The sequence below is a fragment of the Sus scrofa genome, chromosome 8 (assembly GCF_000003025.6).
Source record: "Sus scrofa isolate TJ Tabasco breed Duroc chromosome 8, Sscrofa11.1, whole genome shotgun sequence".
NCBI classification, from domain to species: Eukaryota; Metazoa; Chordata; class Mammalia; order Artiodactyla; family Suidae; genus Sus; species Sus scrofa.
Window position 1 is genome coordinate 111,464,079 of NC_010450.4, and position 24,592 is coordinate 111,488,670.

A 24,592-nucleotide genomic window follows, 5' to 3' on the forward strand; every position below is an offset into this window, starting at 1 on the left:
AAATAAAATAAAATGGTACCTAAGCATGGAGAAAGATCTGTCACTAATTCAGATGACTGACTACATTAGTTGCCAAGACCCAAGGGAGAAAAAAAAAAAAAATACAATGCAGAAAAGTAATTGACTCCTGCTAGAAATACTTGTAAAATCACAGATGGCAACCACACACACACACACACACACACACGCACACACACATAGTGTGTATCCACACAAATAACCTCAAACAAACATAAGGTCAGATATTGGACTGTTACGTTGAAATACAACAAAATAACCAGACTTTTAAATGTACAGCTAGGGATCTTCCCCTTCACCAGTTTGTGTTGCAAAGCATCCAGTCCAGTGAATTGTGTAAAGGTAGGTTGCTGCTGTTCACACATCCTTAAGATTCTGGGCTCATGGATTATGTTTTGTAAATCAGTTAACTTACTAGCCAGAGATTAAGGTAAATTCTTCTAAGGACTAAAAGTTGACTTAGAGCATTAAGAAGGATTAATGTTTAGCTGTGGAGAAGCTAAAGCACCAGGATAGCATGTTTACGCAGCGCTGCAGATCACAATTAATCCAAAATTAGTATAAAAGATCAACAGCAACCCCTCTTGCATGCCAGCTTGGCTTAGCCCTAAAACTCGCAACTTACCGTGGGGGCACTCAAGGAGCAAAGTTCCTCCTGCCTGTCCTAATAGGTCTAATGCTTTCAGAGCAAAACATGCATTAGAAATGTTTAGCTTGTGTGCCCTTTGCTTTGAGAAAATACATGCAGAAGTCAACGCTCTGTCTACCTCCTATCAATGTGGCAAATCTATTAAATTTGCCGGACTGCTATTATGCCAATGTTAATTTTCTAATTGATATAAAAGTAATATTGTTTTTAAAAAACACTATGACTCTACATGAGCAAAGTATATCAAAGACATGACCTTTTAGACATACAAAAGCCCTGTTAAATAGTTATAAATAGTTATAAATGAGATTTTTTTTGCCATATGAAATGTGACTAGTGTATTGACTCTCAACGATTTATATCTGTCATCTTATAAGTTTATATGAGGGTTTGCTCCGGGTATTTACTACAAAAATTTTATGAGTTTATTCCTCTTCCATAAATGGGTGAAAACAGTACTTTCTTTCAAACATGTATCAGAACATGGAATTCCCCAGTGGACCAGCAGTTAAAGATCCGGTGTTGTCACTGCTGTGGCACAGGTTCTATCCCTGGCCCAGGAGCTTCCCCATGGCCGTGGGTGCAGCCAAAACAAACAAACAAACAAAAATGTATCAGAACAGGATTCAATTGTTCATCTAATTACAAATGTATATTTTTAGTCCTCTCTCCTGGCATTCTTTCATTTTATGTGCATAACCTATTTTGATAGTTTAATTGATGAAAACATAAAGTACTTTAAATGTGATAAAATTTTAAATTATTTTTGACAGAAAACATGCAATTATTTATCTAGAAGAGGAACATATATTTACTCAAAACACAATTTACAAATTGCTGATGTCATGCCAGTTTTATCAAAAAAAACATCTATGTATCAAAGTTGTGTTCTACTATTCACCACAAACTTTAGGTGTTTTGGAAATTCCTCATAGAAAAATTCCCAAGAAAGGGTCTTTTTCTGGATGTCCATTTCTGAGTCATAACTCAGAATGGATTATTCTAGAGGGACATTATGACACATGGTAGTCGGCCTCACTAACAATTATTGAGCAGCTACTAAAACAGTGCATTTTCTCGTCCTAATCCCATTGCATACCTGTGGGGGTAAATGATAATTAGACCTGGCTTTATACAGAAGGAAGATGCTGAAGTTCAGAGAGGCTAAAAACAAACAAAAAAAATAAAAAAATAAAATAAAAATAAAAAACATTCTACCTCATTCAACCTCTAAGTGTCAGGTATTAAAGAAGGCTCTTAATTCCAAATTCAGTTATCAGCTCTTCATATCTTGTTTTCAAATCCAAGCCATTTTAAATCTACTTTAAATATCTTAAATCTATTTAGTATCTTAAATATTGAATTTTTCAATACATATTGAAATAAATATCGCTTGAGATGCAAATAGTTAAATGAAATTAGAAGAACTATAACTACGCTATAACTTGAAAATGGTGTCTTGAATTTAGCAGCTTAAGAAAGGACTAAAAAGAGATTTTTAAATGTTTTTTACTGTTTAGAATTTCAAATCAACTTCAAATGTCACAGAGGCTAAAAAAAAATTTATGTATCATGTCTGAATTTCATTACAGATTTGTGGCTAAGTCACATGTTAAAATATAAAATAAAATAAAGCATTCTAAGACAGTGATGTTGAGAGAAACTGCCAGTGATTTGAGGGGAAATGTTAGCACATCCTTGATACAAGAAAGCAAAAGCAACTCTAAGAAACTGAAAATTTAAGTATTTTTTAAAAGTAACAAAACGAGTGTAACAGGAGTTCCTGTTGTGGTGCAGCAGAAACCAATCTGACTAGTATCCATCAGGATGCAGGTTTGATCCCTGGCCTCGCTCAGTGGGTCAGGGATCGGGCATTGCTGTGAGCTGTGATACAGGTCACAGACGCAGCTCAGATCCCAAGTCGCTGTGGCTGTGGTGTAGACTGACAGCTGTAGCTCTGATTTGACTCCTAGCCTGGGAAATTCCATATGCCGGGTGTGGTCCAAAAAAAAAAAAAAAGAGCGTAATACAATATTTATCAGGTATGTAAAGGAATTACAATTTTCTCAACATTAAAGCAAAGTCAAAGAGTACAAAGGAAAAGATGATCAGTTATATATATTCAACCATGAACGCTTTCTATGTGCTTTTCATTTGCTAACTTAAAATATGTGCATTCAAGGACCAAGATTTCATAAAATATATGATGGTTACTGTTCCATCAAGGACATTCTTAAGTGCAACTGGCATTTTTTTCTTTGACTGCTGGTGGGTGGTGATGAACTGGGGCTACCAGCACAGCCTGCAGCCCTGACGTGACTCATGCCAAGGGGCCAGTCAGCTCACTCACCTCCCCACTGCTTTTGCAACTGTCAATACAGTGGAAAATAAACAGATCCCATCTCAGTATTATTATGAAAATGCTGTTGACCTTAAGGACCCTCTGAAAGGGTCTTGAGGCTAAAAACATGATGATGAGGAATGGTCTCAAAGAAAAGGAAATTATTCAATGCAAGAGCTGAACTAGCCACTTTATTCAGGCAGCACCATTTTTTCCTTAAAGAACAACTGACCAGCTATGATTATTGCAGTTTGGGTATCCAGCTGTTGCTTTCTTGGCGGAAAAAGTGAACAAATGGACCCTATTACTCCGAGGAAAATAATTCTCAGCTTTTGTTCCCAAGGACAAGATTCAAGCTTTCAAGTGGAAATGGGAAGTTTATAAAAACCTGTATTCACTGATCTGAGTTTAACACTTCCCGATGTCTAATGAGATGAGTTGTGCTGACATTAACCATGGCAGGTTTTTTTGGTTTGGGGTTTTTGTTTTGGTTTTTTGGTTTTTTGCATTGTGTCATCCGTTTAGAGTCCAGGACTTCCCTGAGTGATTAGAAGTGAGAGAGTCTCCTGCTGGCCTGGAGGAAACGAACCTGTGGGGTGGACCCTGGGCATGGAAGAGACACAGGGCAAGAAAGGGAGACAGCCTCTAGATGACAACAATCAGCCAAAAAATGGGGACTTCAGGTTAACAAGTGCAAGAAACTGAATTCTGCCAACAAGCAGGGAGCTTGGAAAAGAATCCTAAGCCCTAGAGAGGAACACAGTCCTGGCCAGCACCTTGGTTGAGCCTGGGGGGAGCCTGAATCCAGGATGCAGACAGTGCACCCCTGACTCCTGACTGTGCTATCAGAAATCCATGTTTTTAAGGTACTGTGGTTGTGATTTCTTGCACAACACTAGCCAACCAATGCAAGGGACTAGCAAGAACTCTTGCGGTTCTAACTGACTTGTAAAAATAGGACCGACACAGAAAAAGTCCAGAAAGAATTTCCATCAGTTTGATGTCAACAATATGCAAATGAGGTACTTGCCTACACCTTGCCCCCCTCCAAAAAACTTCAAGGACTAGACCGAAGAGTGGTTAGAGTTCCTTAACTGACCACCTTTGGTTACAAGTAAAACTAGACAAATAAATACTATTACTCCACTATTACTGCGATTGCTTTTATGAAGTTGTTTATGTGAATTACAATATGGGACACTGGCAGGTCACAGTATTTTTGGTGAGTTAGAGAGTAAGTCAATATGGGTGTGCATACACATAGGTGAAATTAAAGCTATGGTTATTTTCTAAGTATAATTGCTGTAGAATTCTTATACATACATAGTAGGAATATGTGCCAAACAATGTCTAATGTTAACTCATGAGTCCTCATACAAAAGCTATAAAGGAATACTGTTATCAGCTCCATTTTACAAATAAGATAACTAAGGCACAGGAGTTCCCCAGTGGTAGGCAGGTTAAGTATCCAGCCTTCTTACTGCAGTGGCCTGGGTCACTGCAATGGTGCAGGTTTGATCCCTGGTCGGGACCTTCCACATGCTGCAGGTTTGACCAAAAAAAAAAAAAAAAAAAAGCAACTGAGGCACAAGAGAGTAAACATGCCCAAATCATAATAACAGCAAGTAGTCAAGCAGAGATTCAAACTTAGTCTGACTCTGAAATCTATGCTCTTAACTACGCAAAACTGCTGTTTATGGTCAAAAGTTCACTTGTATTTTAAAATAATCTCACCCACTTTATTATGTAGTTCTGACTTAGTAATATGTAATTTTAAATTATTAATATGTTTTATATTTTGTCATTTTGCCACTATACTTGCACAGGCATGATCACTGAATTATTAGTTTGGTTTAATTTTCAAGATGAGAAAGTAAAAGAAGTTAAAGTTGCAATTTACATTTGATATCATTCTGATGGCCCTTGTCAATCCAGACATATAAAATAGGGACATTAAAAATCTCTTAGGCTGAGAGGGAGTTCCCTGGTGGTGCAGTGGGTTAAGGATCTGGCATTGTCACTGCTGTCAGATATGGCATAGGTTGGATCCCTGCCCCAAGAACTTCTACATGCTGCAGGCATGCTGCCCCCCCCACAAAACAAACAAACAAACAAAACGAAACAAAACAAAACTTATATGACTAAAAAAACTATAAAAATCAGGTCAATAATTTAGCATGGTTTAGTATAAGAATTTTTTTCTCTATTTTTTTCTTATTCTTTCTCTGTTCTTTTTTTTTTTTTCTTTTTTAAGCTAGCAAGCCCTGCTCCAGAGCCCAAAGCTTTTTCAGTCTTTATCTTACTTGATTTCTCCGTAACATGAAACTGCTGAACGAACTCCTCATTCTTGAAAGGCCCTCTTCCCTTGGATTCCATGACACCATGCTCTGCAGGCTTCTCCGTATCTCCCTGTTTGGGGGATTCAAACTCCTCTGCTAATTTATGAAGTATTGATCTCCCTCGGGCTTTCAGACTTGGACCTCTGTCTTCACACTGCACATCCTTCCAAATAATGGGCTGATTCCCAAAGCTTGATCTCTTGGAGTCTGTCCCCATATCACCCTCTAAACATTTGCATGTAATGTCTCACAAGCACGCCAGACTCAAAATTGAACACATCTTCCCCTCGAAATCCAAGCCACCTCTTCTTTCTCCTTCCCCTACCCCTTCCTTCTCCTTTCTTTCTCCTCTTTTTACTGTGCCATGAGTTATCTTGTCCACATAGTTTAAACCTTGTAAAAAGTCTATCTGATATGTAAACAGACAAAACAAAAGTTTTCCTACTACTTTCCTCTTTCAACCTAAGTTGCAATTCCCTTTCTGCTACTACCTTGAATCAGGTATAACTCACACTTTCAGATACAGACAAGTTATTGAGGGAGTTCTTGCTGTGGTGCAGTGGGTTAAGAATCCAACTGCAGTGGATTAAGAATCCACTGCAACTGTTTCAGTTTGGGTTCGATCCCCCAACAGGAGGAGTGGGTTAAAGGATCTGGCGTAGGTCGCAGCTGCAGCTCAGATTCAGTCCGTGGCCTGGGAACTTCTATATGCTGCAGGTGTGGCCATTTAATTTTTTTTTAATTGAATGCTTACAAGGTAATAAAGACTTGATTCGTTATTTCGTAAGCTCAAAATCAAGGGGGATTTATAAAATAGCAATATGTTAGATGAGTTTATTCAGTCTAGTAACATGAATTAACGAGAGTAAGTAGTCTTATCTCCATTTTAAAGTTGATGAATCTGAATGCCAGAAAAGGACAATGGTTTACCCAAAATGAAACAGCCATAAATTTGCAGACCCGATCCAAAAATATTTTCTTCTTAATCCACCCTCCTCTCCATCCCTGATCTCATATTTTAAAGAACAAAAGTTCATATAGAATTGTAATTCTGGTGCTCATGAGATAAGAAGAGGTGCTAGACTCTTCTACAAATGCAACAGCATTAGTATATTAGCAAGATTTACTACACTGCATGTCGGCAGAGATTAGACTTCAAGAGCTTGGGTCAGGGCAAGTCCAAGACAAAAGGGACATTAGTCTGGCCAAAAAACAAAAAAAACAAAAAACAGACCCCAAGTGTCAGGAGAGTTCTCTGTGCTGCTCTGGGGCAGTGTGAGTGTGTTAGAAACTGAAAGTGAGAAGATAAAAACAAAGGTGTGAGGGTTTAAGGAATAGATCATGGCTCAAGACAAACTGAGATAGTTCACCTTCCCAGGGATAATTCCCTAGCACGTCACTTGAAGTGCTGTCATACCCTAACATACATCATGGGAGCAATTCCAAACCCTCTGTCACAAGCAACGAATTCATTAAGTAATCTTCAGAATCCTCTGTGACCTGGAAAATCTCAAAATTCCATAAAAACAAATCTCTGAGTCATGGTAGGTCGAATTCATCTCCCAGTTCATCAATTTCCCTGAAGCAAAATTCCATATATTGCGTGGCTTATAGATGAAATGTGTGCTATTGAAAAAGAAATCCACAATTTTGTAAGTAATGCAATCATTCTAAGCCATCTTTTTGCTCATGAAGCCCCTGTTTCCAGGAATTAAATATGTACCTAACATTCTCTAAATCAAATAGCATTCTGCTCATGAATCTTCAAACTGCTTCTTCATGACATGCCATCTGTATCTTCTTGTCCAAAACTTAATTCTACACCAATTTGCATTCTCTGCCACATCGATTAAACAAAACTATTTACCAACCACTCCCCTTTTTCCTCCAACTCAACCTAAATTTTTTCTAAGTAACACCCATACATGAACATACACTAATTTTAAAAATCAAGTCTTTCCAAACTAGTAGGTTCCTATAGCCCCAATTATTCTGAACGTCTACATATATTTTCACCATTTCTTCCTCCAAGATTCTTGCACTTAGACAAACATCTTTATATGGCTATGAATTTTTTCCTGAAAATTGTAATTAAGAAACTTGAGCAAGCGAGCGAGAGAGAGAGAGAGAGAACTTGGTTTTGAATTATGGCCCCACCACCTTTGAGCTCTGTGATCATGGCTCGTTCACCACTCTGGGTCTGAATATCTTTCTCTGCATACCAGGGATAATAAATAATACTACCAACCCCATAAGGCTGTTCTGAGGTTAAGTAAGACACTGTGCAGAAGGCCCTTAAAACATAAATGCACACAGTAAACACTGATTAGAGGTGTGGCTCGGGACTAGTAGCCGCAGTCATAGTCATTGCCATAGGAAGAGAAGACCTTGGAATATGTTGACTCCTGGCTCCCGGGCTCTGCCACTAATTAGCTTTATGACCTTTGACAAGTTACTTACTGTATCTGAATCTGGTTTCGTTATCTTTAAAATTGTGATAATAGGCCATAAGAACACTATTGGAAAGATAAACTAATGCGTGTATAATGCATTAGTACCTGGCACACTATACATGTTATAAAATAATAAGACTTATAGCATGTTCCCAAGGCAAGCTTAAGAGAACTCACTTTAATGAAAAATAGCTCAGTTCAACACACATTATGCCCCTAGCCATCTAGTGCATTCACCTAGCTAACTCCTCTCATTTTTCAAACACCAGCCCAAAAGTCACTTGTAAAGTCACTCGGTAACTCGGTCCTCGAGTTCCAGGAATGATCACAGCCTGACTGAGACCTTGATCATCACCTTGACCATGCCCCAGTCTAGGTTGACCATAGCACCCTGCACTTCCACTGACCCTTCACACCATTTGTCATTACCTTTCAATCTCTCCCTACTTCGCTAAGCGAATGATTCAAGGGAGACGGGGACCACGTCTGAACGGTGGGCTGCTGTAACTCCGGGTATGAGGACAATGCCCGGGGTGTACCTTCAGACTTCTAGTGACTACATGAGTGAAAGCTAGGAGCTAAGATAAATATTGCTTGAAGAAGTCACAGCAAACTACTAAGGAGGTTTAAAGCAAACTACTCTATCCACATGAGGTTGTCATATAGGGAACTTGAAAAGAGCAAAAGCTTGTAAGAAGGTCTTAAACATTAAACGAGACTTTGTTTGGCTCTCGAAGAAGGTTTGGAGGTCAAGGGGACGATGTTCTTGAAATCTCAGAGACCTCGATAAACAGCACCCCCTTTCCCCACCCTGGTCTTGAGCAAGCGGAGAAATACAACAAAGAGTGAGCTAAAATGTGGCATTCGTTATTGGTTGACACCGTGTCGAAGAATACAGCTTGGTTCAAGGGCCAAATGTGCCAGCTAATGGAAGCCCAGAGTTAGGCAGGCTGACCCAGCTGATGGCAACAACCCCACACCTGTGCCCTGGCATCAAATGGGCCCCAGTTCAGCAGCTGGATCCCGAGTAAAGAAAGGCAGAGATATTCTGAGCATTCCCAATCATTCTTTCCAAATGTACTCATCAGAAAAGTTATTCCATCTCCCCAGGCAAAGAGGAGGAGGATAAAAGACCCAAATGGTGCTGAGGACAAATCTCTCCTCATGGAAACCAAGAGTGACGGAAGGCATTTTTCTTCAATAAGAACCATCAAAGGGTTCAATCCCTGGCCTCGCTCAGTGGGTTAAGGATCTGGTGTTGCTGTGAGCTGTGGTGTAGGTCACAGACACAGCTTGGATCTGGCCTTGCTGTGGCTGTGGTGTAGGCCAGCAGCTGCATCTTCGATGTGACCCCTAGCCTGGGAACTTCCATATGCTGCGAGTTCAGCCCTAAAAAGAAAAAAAAGAAAAAAAAAAAGGTCATGAAGTCCCAGTTGTTGTAATGCAGAACACTAGAAGGACATATTAGAGGATGTGTTTGAAATAACAGGTTGCAACTTAGAGAGTGCTCCAATTGATACTATCAAATATTTCTACATAATTTTTATGAAAGATGTAGCTGGTTAGAAATTTCTAGGAAGAGTAGTATGTGATCCAGGCTTCTCAGAGTGACAGCATATTGCAAGAGAGAAACATGGAGTCAGGGTGGAGCTAGACTGCTAAGTTTCTCATCTTTTTTCTTTCTTTCTTTCTTCTTTTTTTTTTTTTTTTTTTTTTTTCTCTTGTCTGTATAGGCAGTGGGAAAAGCATTAGCTTTGAGTTAAGCAGATCTGCATTCAATTCTCAATTCTGGCACTTAGATCTGAAATCGTGGCTAAGCTACTTCATCATTCTAAGACTCTGTCTTATCATCATTATATCTATATTACTAGGTTGATATTCAATGAGATAATGTATGTAAAGTGCCTAGCAGTTAGCAGATGCTCAGTTAATGGTTATTATTTTTTATTGTTATTGTGTAATTTTGCAGAAAATATGTGCTCTGGAAATAAGAACTAAAGGTTTTCATTGTGTACCTAATTGTTTTAAGGCATAGAATAGCACTGTACCATAGAAGGGACATGATGAAAACCAATTTGAGAGGAGTTAGAGTTATTTTTCCTTCAACTGAACACTGGTTGCACTGTAGTGTTAACAGTTTTAGAATATTGTGTACAGTACTATTTTACCTAGTTACTTATAAAGTGATGTGTAAACAATTTTCTAAATATAATACAGGTCATATATCTGAGAACTGAGAGATGCCCTCCATTTAGGTCTTAAAAAGAGATGAGAAAAATCCTGTATATCTGGCCACATGTAAGTCAGTGTGTGCTAAATATAGTATATTTTCTTTTTAAAACTATATGAAGATTAGCTGAATTTTTAGCAAACAGTATTAAATGGAACATCAGGATGCTTTACATTGAGTCCGTATCATTTTATAATTTGGATTTAAAATGAGAAGATATTGTGAAAGGGAAGAGCCTTAGTAAATGATTCCTCGTTAGACAAAGCTGAAAAGCATCTTTTTAGTGGCAGTGAGCAGCACAACAGAACCTGCTGTAATCATATACAGATGATGGGAATTTGTCTAATGTTTTATGGTGAATCATTGATGAGGCCAGCAGAAGGAAAATTTGTAGAAATAAAATCACCTTGACAGTAGAGTACCAGGGTCAAAAAGCAAAGTCAAGTCAATGTTCTTAGCTTTAATAAAAACAGTATGATCTGTCATCAACACAGCATTTTTACACTCATGGACAATGCACTCTGAGATCTCCTGCTGGGTTTCATTTGATTCTTACCAAAACCAACAAAGGACAACTTATAGCTGGTGATTCATTGTGACAGGAGAAAGCCATAAAGATACGCATGTTTAGACCCTTGTAAATAAACAGTCTCCAGTGTGATTTTTCAATACAAAGGACATTATCCAGGCTGTAGAGGAACAACTACTGGGTTTTTCCAAATTGTGAATCCATGGCTAAAGATTAAGAAAATCAATTATTTTGCATGTCATTGCCACGCATCTCAGGCTGTTCTCCAACTGGGCTGACTGTAGTCTTTAGGTAAGAAATAAAAATGCAAGCTCCCTTATGAGACGGAACAGTGCCATGTATTCTCCATAACAATACTGCCAGATAGCAAAGCCGAACAAACAGAACAATTAATAATTGAACACACAGATTAAAAGAGATTGTCACCGGGGTTCTACCTAGGAAATGGTGTAAACTCAGTAACACACTCCTGCTCTTCATCTCTAGACAGTGTTCTTTCCTAAAAGAACAATAAAAATGCAGAATAAGACAAATTTTTAAAATAGTTTTCATTTGAGTATCACCCTTGGTATAGTTGTTCAAAAAGCAAGTCCAATGAAACCAAATGAATAAGAACAGGTAGCATATTATATCTTGATAACTATTACCTCATTGCATCAAATCTGTGTCATCTTGAAAGGTTTTCTCTCTTATTTTTGAAGTTATGTATTAAAGGTCTAGACCTATGACTGTTTCATATTGTAAGATAGAGAGTTTATAAAAGGAAGCTTAAAATCCACCAAATATCCAGGATCTAAGGTATTGCATACATTAAAATAAATGACCACAAAATATGTTTATTTGGAAAATAATATGATATAAAACATCCCACTTGTGATAACTCTGATTGGTATGTACGTAAAATTAAGATCAAATGAATTACTATCTACTTCATAAATTAGACCATTGCAGCTTCTTCTGAAGTTTACATTTTAAAAGCCTTGGGCCTAAGTAAAATAATGAAAATGAGAAACTCGACCAGGCAAAAAAAGAATCCATCGTTTTAAACGGTTGGCCGTATTTATATGGCTTTATTTTCAGGAATCTTTTTTCATTTCATTAGTTCTCATCAGTAACTGAAGGCAAAGGTATTATGTCGGCAACCATGTTTGCTGCAGAAATAACTGGACTAGAGTTAGCAATGTGCTAAAACAGAATATCCTATATCTTTGGCAGTAATAAGAGATCTACAGCTTTTTAAAATTAGATGCTGGACTACACGATCCCCCCACCAATATGAATAATTCACCCTCTGAGAAAGTGACTTTTCCTGGTCAAATTTCAAGTGCATCAACTTGAGTAATGTTAATACAAATCTCCTCCCCCTCATTCGTAAAAAGATCCCAACATTCTACTTTGAATTATCTTAGTTCTACTTTGAGATGATTAAAGATGTAATTATATTGTCTAATTTTTTTTTTTCACTTTTTGGTTTCACTCTTTGAGGGGAAAAAAAGAAGAAGTGGTGAGATAATAAAATGAACGGTTTCAAAAGCAAACGGGTGTTGCTTCATCTGGTTAATGCAAAAGGATTTTTTTTTTTTCCCCTGAGCACATCAGAAAGTAATTTACTTAAAGGAGAGATAGTTATGATAAAACTCAATTTAAACAAGGTGGTTCAAGATTTGATAAGATTTAGAAGATCTAGTTATTTATATTAAACTCCAAGTTCTTAGTTCACTAAAACTTTCCCATCATCACAATATTTCACAAGAGCGCTAGGACAATGTCATTTGGCAGTGATCACTAAAATATTGTGGAACAGTAATTTTTAAATATTAGAATGCCTTAACGATTTAAAAAAAACGAAAATCTGCCGGGTCCTTTGACTCTCTTATTTCTGACACCTGTCCTGTATTCCAAGTCATTTCTTCTCTCCTTGCAGACTCTCAGATTCCTGGTCCCCTCATCTCATATTCCTACTGCCTCCACACACATTGGGTGAGACACTCATCTTTAGATGCTTACACAAAACCCTCAAAGCTGGTCTTCTGGCCTAGAACCCCTTCCTAGAACCTCTTCCAGTCCTCTTGCATCCCAGCCAGATCAAATCTTCCTAAGTTACCACTTTAATCATGTCCTGTTTCCTTTTTAGATACCACTGATTAACTATTAATTTATGCTCAGAAAAGTCTGCCCTGCATATCTCCATGTCTTAGAATCATGTTGTAGAGGAGAGCTGCTAATGCTGGCCAGCTGCCTGACTGGCAGTGTCTAATTCTCCAACTTCTCACCAAGCCAGCCAACTTCTAGGGCTTCCCAGAAGAGAAACATACCCCCTCCTATTCCTTTGGCCAGGTTCTTTCTCTTGCTCAAATGCCTCCCTCTCCTTCCTTCTTTGCTTTAAGATTGACCTTCTCCTTGAAAGCTCCTTGAAGACACCAACTGCATAGTTATTGGAATCCCTTTTTTATTGCTTCTATATCTAAAGATGATGATTTTTGTTAACAGCCACCACCACCATTTATTGATTCTTTCTATGCATAGGGTGCCATGCTAAGAAGTTTTATAATAAATTAATGTCTATTATTTCGGGTAATGCTCATGAAAAGCTTATGAATAACTTGAAGCTCAAAGCATTTACCTCTCTTTCCTCTTGTCACTGGACCAGAAGGCAAGAGAGTTAGGATTTGAAACCCCAATTGTCTGACTCCAAACTGTTAATCTTAACAAACATCAGATATTGTTTCACGTATTTCTTTTATGTGCATCACAAGGCTATCTTGCTGGCAAAGATTTTAGAGATTTTCAAAAAATGCTGTTGATTAGTAAAACACTACATGTAGTGTTATTCAAACATTTAAGCGGGAGATCTGAATCTCCTTTATTGCTTCATCTCTTTCCTATCATCTCTTTATCTCTGTTGCTACCAATTAACTAGATTCATGTGATTTTTTTAAAAGAGCCAAAATTTGAAAGAAAATGTATTATAATGACTCTAGCCTAGTGAAGTACAAAACAGGAAGGAGAGAACAAGTGGATATTAAAGAGCTAGGCCATAAACCAGTATAAACCAGTTCTTTCTAGTTCTTAGAACGCGACAGAGCAGACAGAAAAGTGAACAGAGTAACTGGTGCCATGCGGATTTTTAAGAAATAGTTCTAATAAACTTAGAGGAAAGTTTAGGTAGAACATGCATATGTGCACTTGTCCTTTATGGATGCTTTTTAAAAGTCTACATCCAATTAAACACAGAGTCAGGTGCAATATTAAGATGTATTGCCAACTCAACAAGGATGCCGATGACCCCATGCCTACCCATCAGATCATATTTAATCATCGTGGGCCTGTTGTACACCAGGCCTGGGTGCCTGGTGGCCAGTGGTGACAGAGGCAGCCACAGACCCCACTGGCATACCACCACCATCTAGCTATTCGGCCTCCAAAGTCAACTGAAGCCCCACTTCTGCACAAAGCCTTCCTCTGTAGCCCTCAAAGGAAGTGATTTCTTCTTCCCCTTGAATCTTCTAAAATTCTCTTAAATGTGAGAGCACTTAGCACTGTGTGGAAAAGCATGGGCTGAGGATCCAGATTACTAGGTTTGAACCCAGGTGTCGCGTGTACTAGCTCCTTGTGTTTGAGCAACTTACTTAATCTCTCTGTGCTTCATGACAACAGTGATAGTTCCTGGACTTCTGGTGAGGCTCACAACGTCAGGACAGTAAGAGTTCCTATCACATATGGTTCTTGTGAGGGTTAAATGAATTAGTACGATAAAGCACTTGGAGAATTCCAGGTACACAGTAAGTACTCAATAACAGTTAGCTGTTCTTGCGAAATTATTCCCACTTCCCTCTACCGCCACTGCCACCGCCATCATCATCGTCATCATTTTGCACCTGTCTCATACATTCTTGTGCATTAATTACTTTTACATGTGTTCAGGGAATCTCTTCTGGATGATACATGACCTTCTTCCTATCTTCATAGTGAGACTGACACTGTGTCTTTTACAATTAGTGCTATTACTGCACAGCCATCGCAGGCAGACCCTTCATCTATATAGTCAAATGCATTAAAAACCTCGCCACTCATTTCCTCAGAAAATAGCAGAAAGCTCTCATTTTTTCCCACCAGGAGAACTTGGAGTTAAATCTCAAGAGACTGTCTCTTTCCTATCAAAATCATAGTATGGTGCCCATTAACTCTGCAGGCAGTTTTGCCAATAAACTCTAATAAAAGATCATACCCTAAGATGGACTCAATTTTGAGAAACAGGCAAAGAGGCAAAGAGCTTGATAAATACAATGCTACCAGTAAAAAACTCAAAGAATATTCTCTATAAACATTAAGGCAAGATGTGAGAGAAAGGATCTTAGATAAATCATTTCAAATATAGAGTCAATTGCTTTGCTTTCAATCCCCTTGAAAGGAAAAACGATTATGCTTTTTAGCTGTCAGAACAAAACTCCAGGGTAATTCATAAGGCATTATATTAACACATATAAAACAAAATGAAAAACAGCTTCACAGTATGACCTTACACTTGAACAAAATCTGGAGCAAGTGTATTGTAGGCCAGATTAATACCCGTTTACCAGGCAAATAAATTCCACAGTGAGTCACCCTCCTGCTTCTTTATTCTGCCCATGAGGAAATCACAGCTCTAGTTCTAAACAGAGTGAAGATATCTCAAAACAAAACAGTGGCGGCTACTCCAAGCAGAGCCACAATTTTTTTTTTCTTTATTAAGTTTAGGGGTTTGTGTTTTTATTCTCTTAAGGCTTTAGAAAGCAAATAAGTTAAGAAGGATTCAGAAACTACAGGAGAGGTTAGACCAGCACTTAGGAGACAGGATATAAATAGCGTAGTGCTGCTACTGTTACCTGCATGTATTTTAAGTACATATATTGAACAATATTGTACACAAAAAGGAAGTGTATTTACTACAGAGGAGACAGTCGGCTGGGGCTCTTCAAAAGCAGATATTTCAGAGTTTACTTTCACATGGGTTTTCACTTTTTGACCCGCTCTTGACCTGGGTAATTCTTGCAGACCAGTGAGTTTAACAAGGCCTGGGATCTATTAAAAGAGTGGTAGCCTGCCTTTTACTGAGTAGCACGCTGATGGTTTAAAGTAAATGTTATGGTTTGTCACAGGAACCAATTTGGTTACCGTTTGTTCTTCCTGCCCCTGCCTGCTGATATTTTTGCAAGTGTTTTCCATTCTTTAAATTCTATAAAGAAATCTGCATGCTGTTATTTTAAACTTCGGCATCTCTCTTTCTTGAGCAATTCATATTTAAAAACTGGGCAGTGCACCCAAAGGTTCCTTTGTGTATTCCTTGGCAGAACTTGAACTCATGGTGCATGCCCACTATCTTTGCAGGGCAAAAGAATTATCAAGTCACTTTCACATTGAACTAGGTTCTATAACCCTGCTACAACAAGCATTGGCCTGTGTTTGACAGACAAAAAATAATAATAATAGGAGACACACGTTGCTTACAAAGTTAAAAAATGATTTTTAAATGGTTCCATTTATATATCATGTTATTAATGAACTAGACACCAGGTGGGGTTGGGGGGGAGCTTCATAAAATCTTGCTAGATAGTCCTGTAAGGCTAATTAAACCTAAAACTGATTTTTTTACTACTTTTTTTTTTAATATCAATTAACTCAGGATCCATTTGAGAAATGAAGTTAACAACCTATCAAGTCTGTGCCAAAAAGAAAATATAAGCAAAAATTAGTTGGCTCAAGTTTGCCAAAGAACACAAGCAGGTTTTGATATGAGGGAAGAGGGAATTTAAACCGGGCATTGGAGGGGTTTTTTTTCCCCCTGTACAGCATTAAGGACGAAGATTCTAGGCAGTGTGCAAATTCTCTAACTAATGTCATTTTGGATGCTTTCTTTTTACTTTCCTCAAACAAAGACATACAATGCTACATATCAATGCTTCGAGTATTATTACCAGTAAGAGTTATTATTGCAAAAAAGTCCCATTACTGTGATGACTGAATCAAAAAGAGAGGAGTGGAGGTGAAACTGAGTAGCAATTACACACCACACTATTGCTACCCTCAACACATCAAAATTACCAACACTTACGTACCCGTAGTTATAATTTACTAGGTGTATTATTCAAAATCAAATATCTTATTTAAATAATTCCAACATCATTCTGTTGCAAAAGTTTTTGCAGCTCTCCTAACATCTAAGTGTTTTATATGTTCTATTTCATTTACTCCTCAACAGCAACTCTTTACAGTAGATATTATTATTTTCAACTTGAGAGAGATGTCTTAAAGATCAGAGAAGTTAAGAAATTTGACCAAGGTCATAGAGCTACTTAAGTGATGGACAAAGATGCCCAATGCTATCTCCGTAACTACAAGGCCTTATGTGTTTCCCCCCGACTCATCACTATCTCCCGAAAGCAAGGATGACAGAGAAGAGCGAAACAAAGTACAGTTTACAAATGTCAACTAATGCCAATGCCGGTACAGCTTTTTGCCATTTTCTAAAAATTATGCGATCAGGGACTATTGAAAAGATTCCTTACTAAGTAACTGAAAAGAAAACATTACTATTTTATAAAGGATGCAAATTTGAACTCCATTCAAAGGACATCACCTAAGGAGCACTAATTAACTAGAAACATGGATCTTTTACTGTCATTTATAACAGAGGAAAGAAAAACGTGATGTTTGGGGAAGAGCAGAGAGTGTCTGGAAATGCCGGGCAGCCATATGATGAAATTGGCTCCGTGCCATCTTCTCCGTGCCATCACTGCTACCAACGTGAGCAGTGATGTAACATAAACAAATAAATACAAAATGGGGTGCGAAGGAGATTTGGGGAAAATATACAAAGTAAGATCAGGCTCAGTTCCCCTTAAACTATCAGGGAAAAGTGCAAGGAAAAAGAGGGGCACTGAGGGGGCAGTTGAGTGAGCCAGCCAAGAAACAAAACAGATCAGGAAACTGGCGGAGAAATTAGCACCCTTAAAAGAGGGAACCAGAGCACAAAATGACACACCAGACTCCAGCATGATTCTTCAAATTCTCTGCATGTGGAAAGTGCCTGGGGAATTTTTAAAAACTCAGTGCCCAGTCCTTAGCCAAACAAACAGAATCTCGAAGAGCAGGACAGTATTAACAGAGAAATCTATAAAGACACTAAGATAATCTTGGAAACCTGTGAAGCTGAAGATTGACTTGAAGAAATGAATCAGATGTGCCCCACTAACACAGAAAAGAAACAAATGGTAACATGGCCCTTTAAAAGGATGATAGCAAAATTCTTGAAGTATTTTATACCACTTTTTAAAATGTAGATATACGTTGTATTTTACATGCATGAATTATTTCACAATAAAAAAGGAAAAGAACTGAATCGTCTTATTTATTAGCTGCTATTACAAATGTGGTCCAGTATCAGCTCTTTCTCATTTTATTCAGACTTCATTGAATTTTCACCATGCAACCTCTTCCAGCAAGAGAAAATGCTATTTATATTAAAACAATTAAGACAATTATCTCTTAGGGCATCCTCCCAAGAAATACCCTGACCAGTTGAAGGTTGGACCCCAAATCCATCAATGACCTCGGAAAGTAGATTGTCATTATTGTTGCGACGATGTCATGAGCATGTGCCAGCTGGATCCAAAGCATCGCCATAGAAGTAAGCCCACAGCTATGTTACCTGAATTCAGCTATAGTAAAACCCTTAGAAAGAAACAAATTAAAGACACTAAGTGCATTATTTAATGCATTACAAGAAACAGTCATCATAAAACTAAAAATAAAATTATAACAAAGAGGAGTTCCCATCGTGGTGAAGTGGAAACAAATATGACTAGGAACCATGAGGTTGCATGTTCGATCCCTGGCTTGCTCAGTGGGTTAAGGATCTGGCATTGCCATGAGCTCTGGTGCAGGTCACAGACGCAGCTCAGATCCTGTATTGCTGTGGCTCTGGCACAGGCTGGCAGCTGTGGCTCCCATTAGATCCCTAGCCTGGGAACCTCCATATGCTGCAGGTGCAACCTTCAAAAGACAAAAGACAAAAAAAAAAAAAAAATTATAACAAAGAAAGGCAAAATACGGATTAGAAGGCTAAAGACTAACAAATTTTTGCTTCTGACAGCACTGAGAAGATAAATAATTCTTTCATAAACACTGAGCAGAAAGACCACAACATCTATAGTAAAAAGGAGTGCCATGGGGAATGATACATTCTCTGCAGAGAGAGCCAGAGTGATGGCGTTGAAAATATGTAAGAAAAAGTGGTACCTGAAGCATATTTATGTTATTTACTCTGAAGAAAAAAATTAATGATGCCTAATAATGAAAGACCAAGTAGAATAATAATCAAGAAATCCAAGATGAGGAGTTCCCAATGTGGCTCAGTGGTAATGAACCCGACTGGTATCCATGAGGATATGGGTTCAGGCCCTGGCCTCGCTCAGTAGGTTAAGCATCTGGCATTGCCCTGAGCTGTGGTGTATGTTGCAGACACGGCTGGATCCCGTGTTGCTGTGACTATGGTGTAGGCCGGTGGCTATAGCTCCAATTCAACCTCTAGCCTGGGAATTTCCATATGCCACAGGTGTGGCCCTAAAAAGCAAAAAAGAAAAAAGTCCAAGATGAAATCCTACTGACCTGTATCCACAGCCAGTTTGGATTTTCCAAAAAAAGAGTAAGTTCTTTTTTTTTTTTTTTTTTTTAAGTGGAAGGGAGAATGACAACCACGTCATTTTTATCCAAGGTAAATTTGGAGATGACATAAAAGAATATTTCACCTGATGATTTTCCAGATTTCAGTTAGCATGACTTGAAGTGAATCAAGAGAGTGAGAATATTTGTAGGCATATAGCTTACAGAGAGGAATATGCACTTATGCACTTGCAAGGGACTGAATCACATCTGTTTTCATATGTGGTGCTATAGCGATTAATTACAATGTAAAGCAATAATGTCCAAGCTTATTTTGATAATAAAATATTATTCACTGGAACAGAAAACTAACTTCACATAGTATAACTACTAAGAAACCTGAAATAATAGGCCAAACTTGTTAAAAAAATAAGATAATGTTTGGGCCATTAGCACATAAATTGCCGACCAGAACTAAATAATGAAATTACATAGTGTTAGTACAACATGGTTGTTCATCCATAAATTCTAATGTTTTTAGTGGTTAACTCTGCTTATCCAAGAAAAATAATATGAAAAGATCAAACTGAGAACAACTATGAATAACCAATTCACTTTGATATCTATATTTTTTGTTAATAAAAACAATGCTCAATATTTGCAGGACCTTTTATTTTTTTCAAGAAGAGCTAACACTTTAGAAGAAGCACCACTCCTCTTAAATTCTTATGAGATACATGAGTTAGAATGAATAATGACCAGCTCCATATCATGTAATAAGAGAAAACTATAGTCTATAAAGTCTATGAAAATATTAAAATGTAAAGTGAAAACCAGCTATCATTAGTGTGGGTTCGGCTTCAAATCTAGAAAGAGATTGGAATGCAAAAATATGATCAGGCGAGAATAAGAAAAAAGACAGAGCATATAAACAGAATTACAAATATTTTAAACTGCAATGCTATCATCTATAAAACAAAGTTTGAAAGCAAGGATCTCTGGAGTTCCTGTCGCGGCTCAGTGGTTAATGAATCCGACTAGGAACCATGAGGTTGCGGGTTCTGTCCCTGACCTGCTCAGTGGGTTAAGGGTCTGGCGTTGCCGTGAGCTGTGGTGTAGTTTGAAGATGCAGCTCGGATCCCGCGTTGCTCTGGCTCTGGTGTAGGCCAGTGGCTACAGCTCTGATTCTACCCCTAGCCTGGGAACTTCCATATGCTGCAGGAGCGCCCAAGAAATAACAAAAAGCCAAAAAAAAAAAAAAAAAAAAAAAAGAAAGAAAGAAAGGATCTCTGAGATGCATTTAAAGAAGAAAAATTAAGAGTCTATACAGAAAAGTAGCATCTTTATCAGTATGTTTCAGAGCAAGCTGAATGCATAAATGCCTGGAAACTCCTAGATACACAGCCAAAAAACCCAAAAACACTAATATGAAAAGATACTGCACCTGAATGTTCTTAGCAGTATTATTTACAACGACCAAGATATGGAAGCCACCTAAGTGTCCATCAGCCGATGGATGGATAAAGAAGATGTGGTATCTATACACACACAATGGAATACTCTTCAGCCATAAACAGAATGAAATTTTGCCATTTGCAGCAACATGGATGGACTTGGAGGGAAGTCCTTGCTGGGGAAGTAAGTTAGACAGAGGAAGACTAATATTGTATTATAATACTTACGGTATTATAATCTAAAAATACAACAAACGAATGAATATAGCAAGAAAGAAGCAGACTCACAGAATAGAGAACAAACTAGTAGTCACTAGTGCAGAGAGGAAAGGGGAGGGGCAGTATAGGGGTGGGGGCAAGAGATACAAACTATTAGGTAAGAAATAAGCTACAAGGAAACATTATACAGCACAGGGAAAATAGCCAATATTTCATAATAGCTATAAATGGAGTATAATCTTTAAAATTTGTGAATCACTATATTGTATACCTGTTACTTATATAATATTGTGCATCAACTATACTTTGATTAAAAAATTTAAGAATAAAAAAGATGCATGGAGGAGTTCCCATGGTGGTGCAGCAGAAACGAATCCGACTAGGAACCAGGAGGTTGCGGGTTTGATCCCTGGCCTCGATCAGTGGGTTAAGGATCCAGCCTTGCCGTGAGCTGTGGTGTAGGTTGCAGATGTGTCTTGGATCTAGCGTTGCTGTGGCTCTGGTGTAGGCCGGCGGCTACAGCTCCGATTGGACCCCTAGCCTGGGAACCTCCACATGCTGCGAGTATGGCCCTAAAAATAAAAATTAAAAAAAAAGACCCCCACAAAAAAACACAAAAAGATTCATGGAAAAAATACATTACCAAAAGATCTAAATCAGATAGACCAGTGTATGAACCATTCAATGTCCTTATATGTCATCATGTCATAGATGAAATCAAACACAAATAGAAATCACAGGTGCTACTGATAGTCCTTAGAATAATCAATGCAGGCCAATAATGCCTATAAACCTTCATTTTGCTCTTTCTTCCCCACATCAGATGTGTGTGCACCAGTGTGGAGTTTTCAGGAGGCTCAGGAGATGAAGCCATTATAAACAGATGCTCTAGTGTTGCAAATATACATACGTAAAAAAAAAGAAGGGTTGAGTAAACCAAACACTGGAAAGGACTCGTTGGAGCTAGCAAGTTCACTGCTATCTTTAAAAGCAGTTTCATTGGAGTGGTGGTTGCAAAAGTCAGATTTCAGTGTTAAGATTTGAACACCAGTAAGGCAACTAGACAGCTCTTTGAAAAAGTTTGGTTATGAAGTAGCCTTGCCCATGGGAGCAAAAGCGCTGGCTTAAGTTGGAAGGAATCTCAGCGTGTTTGTTTGCTGATGAAAAGGGGCCAGTGAGGAGTGGAACACACAGCAGGAGCTGGACGATACACCTGATGGGGCAAGAAACAATAGCTTTGGCTGCATAACAAACCACCCCAAAACTTTGTGGCTTAAACCAATCCTTGCTTATTATTTCTCAAGATTCTATGGGCTGGCTAGGCAGTTCTTAGGTCTCGGCTGGCACAGATGATCTCTGAGGTCTGCTGCTAGCTTGCCTGGGTGGAAGGGTTGAGGATGGCCTCTTAGGTGTGGCAGGTGGTTCTGTATCACCTTGGGCAATGACCAGGCTGTGTGTCTTTCATCATCCTAAGGCCAGCCTCCAGTTTCACTACGTTTAAGTCAGCTAGCCTGGGATTATTCACAAAGAAGTAGTTTATGTTTAAAAAAAAAAAAAAATTCAGGAAAAACTGGTTATGTGTTTTTTTAACTCATAACAAGTTTTTTTTTTTTTTAATGCTGGTAAAGTCCAGATATCGATCCTATAATTTCCAATCAAGTTTTGTTCTTTTCTTTTCTTCGTCCATCCACCCCCTGCCACTTTTTTTTTTTAAGTTCGGGTAAAAAGTAGGTAGGAATTGTGGCCCCAAGAATGGCCCTGGGGATGGAAGGGAAATGAAAAGACATTTAGAGAAATCAATCAAGTCACAAGAGAGCTCTCAGATTTCAAAAGGACATATGTAAAAGCTGGAAGTAAAAGCACTAAAGAGAAGATAAACGGGGGGAAAAGGAGGAGCTTACATCTGTTGGAAGAGTGTAACAAGGTCTTAAACCTGAATTCACTGAGGCTTAGAAGGAATTCCAGTCATCAATAGGATTTTTAAAACTGTTAAAAGGAAACCCCCCAAGAGGGAGCAAAATGCCAACTGTGTATGAAAGGTGCTGAATATTTACAGAAAACAAGGAGACAAAAGACTTACCCACTGCCTGTTTTGCTTCTATCTCTCCACTAAGAGGAGGATAGTCTGAAAACCATTCCCCAGAAAAGGCAGGTACGTTTCTTAACCAGTGGTTCCTGGCCTTCCTCGTGTTCCTGGGAAACCCCAATATCCACACGGATGTTAGGTACCTGTAACCCTTCCATTCCTTTACACCCCTCCTTCATGCCTTACCTTCAGTCAAACCACGCTGCAGCCAATCCAGAACTGCTTCATTTCTGAAAGCATAAACGCCTCTGACCGTGCCTTCCCTTTTTCAATTCCCTTTGTCCTACAACATTTGCACTTTGAACTTCTCCAGACCAAAACAACCTCTTAAGTTTATATTTAATTGACCTCCCCCCTCCTGGTTTTCTTCCCCACCATTTCAAAACTCCCTACTTCCTCATCTCAATACCTCACCCAGCCCATAAAATTCTAACCTCGGATCCACTCAACCTTATACCTTCTCCATTTCTAGAATCAAGTTATTGACCATAGCTGGAAAAAACAAACAAACAAACAAACAAAACAAAAACTTGGATGAATACTCCTATGACTCTGGGGTTTTAAACCTTGAAAGGGACTTTCAGTATTTAGTGGCCATCATTTTTTTACATGTGGCTGGTCAGCTCTCTCTCCTTTGGCCAGGATTTTAGAATTTCTTGATTCTCCTTGAAACCCTTTCATACCTTTACTCCTGTTGTATCCAGGAGATGACACAGTCTCTCAGGTCAAAAGGAAAAAGAAATCATGAGCAATCAGCTCCCTCAAATTTGATGCCCTCCCGCCTACAGTTGCCTGCCTCAAGAACAGCCTTACGTTGCTCTTTGTTTTGTTCAAGCCTACCTTCTCAGGAGACCTACATCTCATCTCTGTTGTGGAAAATAGCCGCAGTAGTGGCCTCCAATGGTTTGTATTTCCTAACACCCACAATTTTGCATCATGTTTCTGGGTTTGGCCCTGTGTCATGCTAGAGCCAATGGACCCTGGCAAATGTGAGGTAAACTGAGCTTTGGAAAGAGCTTGTGCATTGAAGTTCACCTTTTCTTGCTGCTCTTGGGAAACCCTGGACAATCACTGTATGAATAATCCCAGGCTAGCTGACTTAAACATAGTGAAACTGGAGGCTGGCCTTAGGATGATGAAAGACACACAGCCTGGTCATTGCCCAAGGTGATACAGAACCACCTGCCACACCTAAGAGGCCATCCTCAACCCTTCCACCCAGGCAAGCTAGCAGCAGACCTCAGAGATCATCTGTGCCAGCCGAGACCTGAAGAACTGCCCAGCCAGCCCATAGAATCTTGAGAAATAATAAGCAAGGATTGGTTTAAGCCACAAAGTTTTGGGGTGGTTTGTTATGCAGCCAAAGCTAATTGTTTCTTGCCCCATCAGGTGTATCTTCCAACACCTACCGTGTCCCACCACTCACTCGCTCCTCTTCATCAGCAAGAAAGCACCCCGAGTTTTCTTCCAACTTAAACCAGAACTCTTGCTTTACCATTTGCTATCTGAGAATCCATGAGTAAGACATCATTTGGGTCTGAATTCTCATTTATCAAATGGATGGAAGGATAAAACTTATTTTTGCTCTTGCTGATACACACCTGAAAGAATGCATGTCTTCTGTGCATAAAGCC

General features: G+C 38.7%; 1 long non-coding RNA gene across 1 annotated transcript in view; it reads right to left on the reverse strand.

The window, feature by feature from the left end:
• The window catches only part of LOC110261984, a 112,437-nt gene extending 89,202 nt beyond the window's left edge, over window positions 1–23,235 (reverse strand). The window contains exon 1 of the long non-coding RNA XR_002346454.1: window positions 23,145–23,235. This is a non-coding gene — a long non-coding RNA (uncharacterized LOC110261984). The remainder of the gene's footprint in view (window positions 1–23,144) is intronic.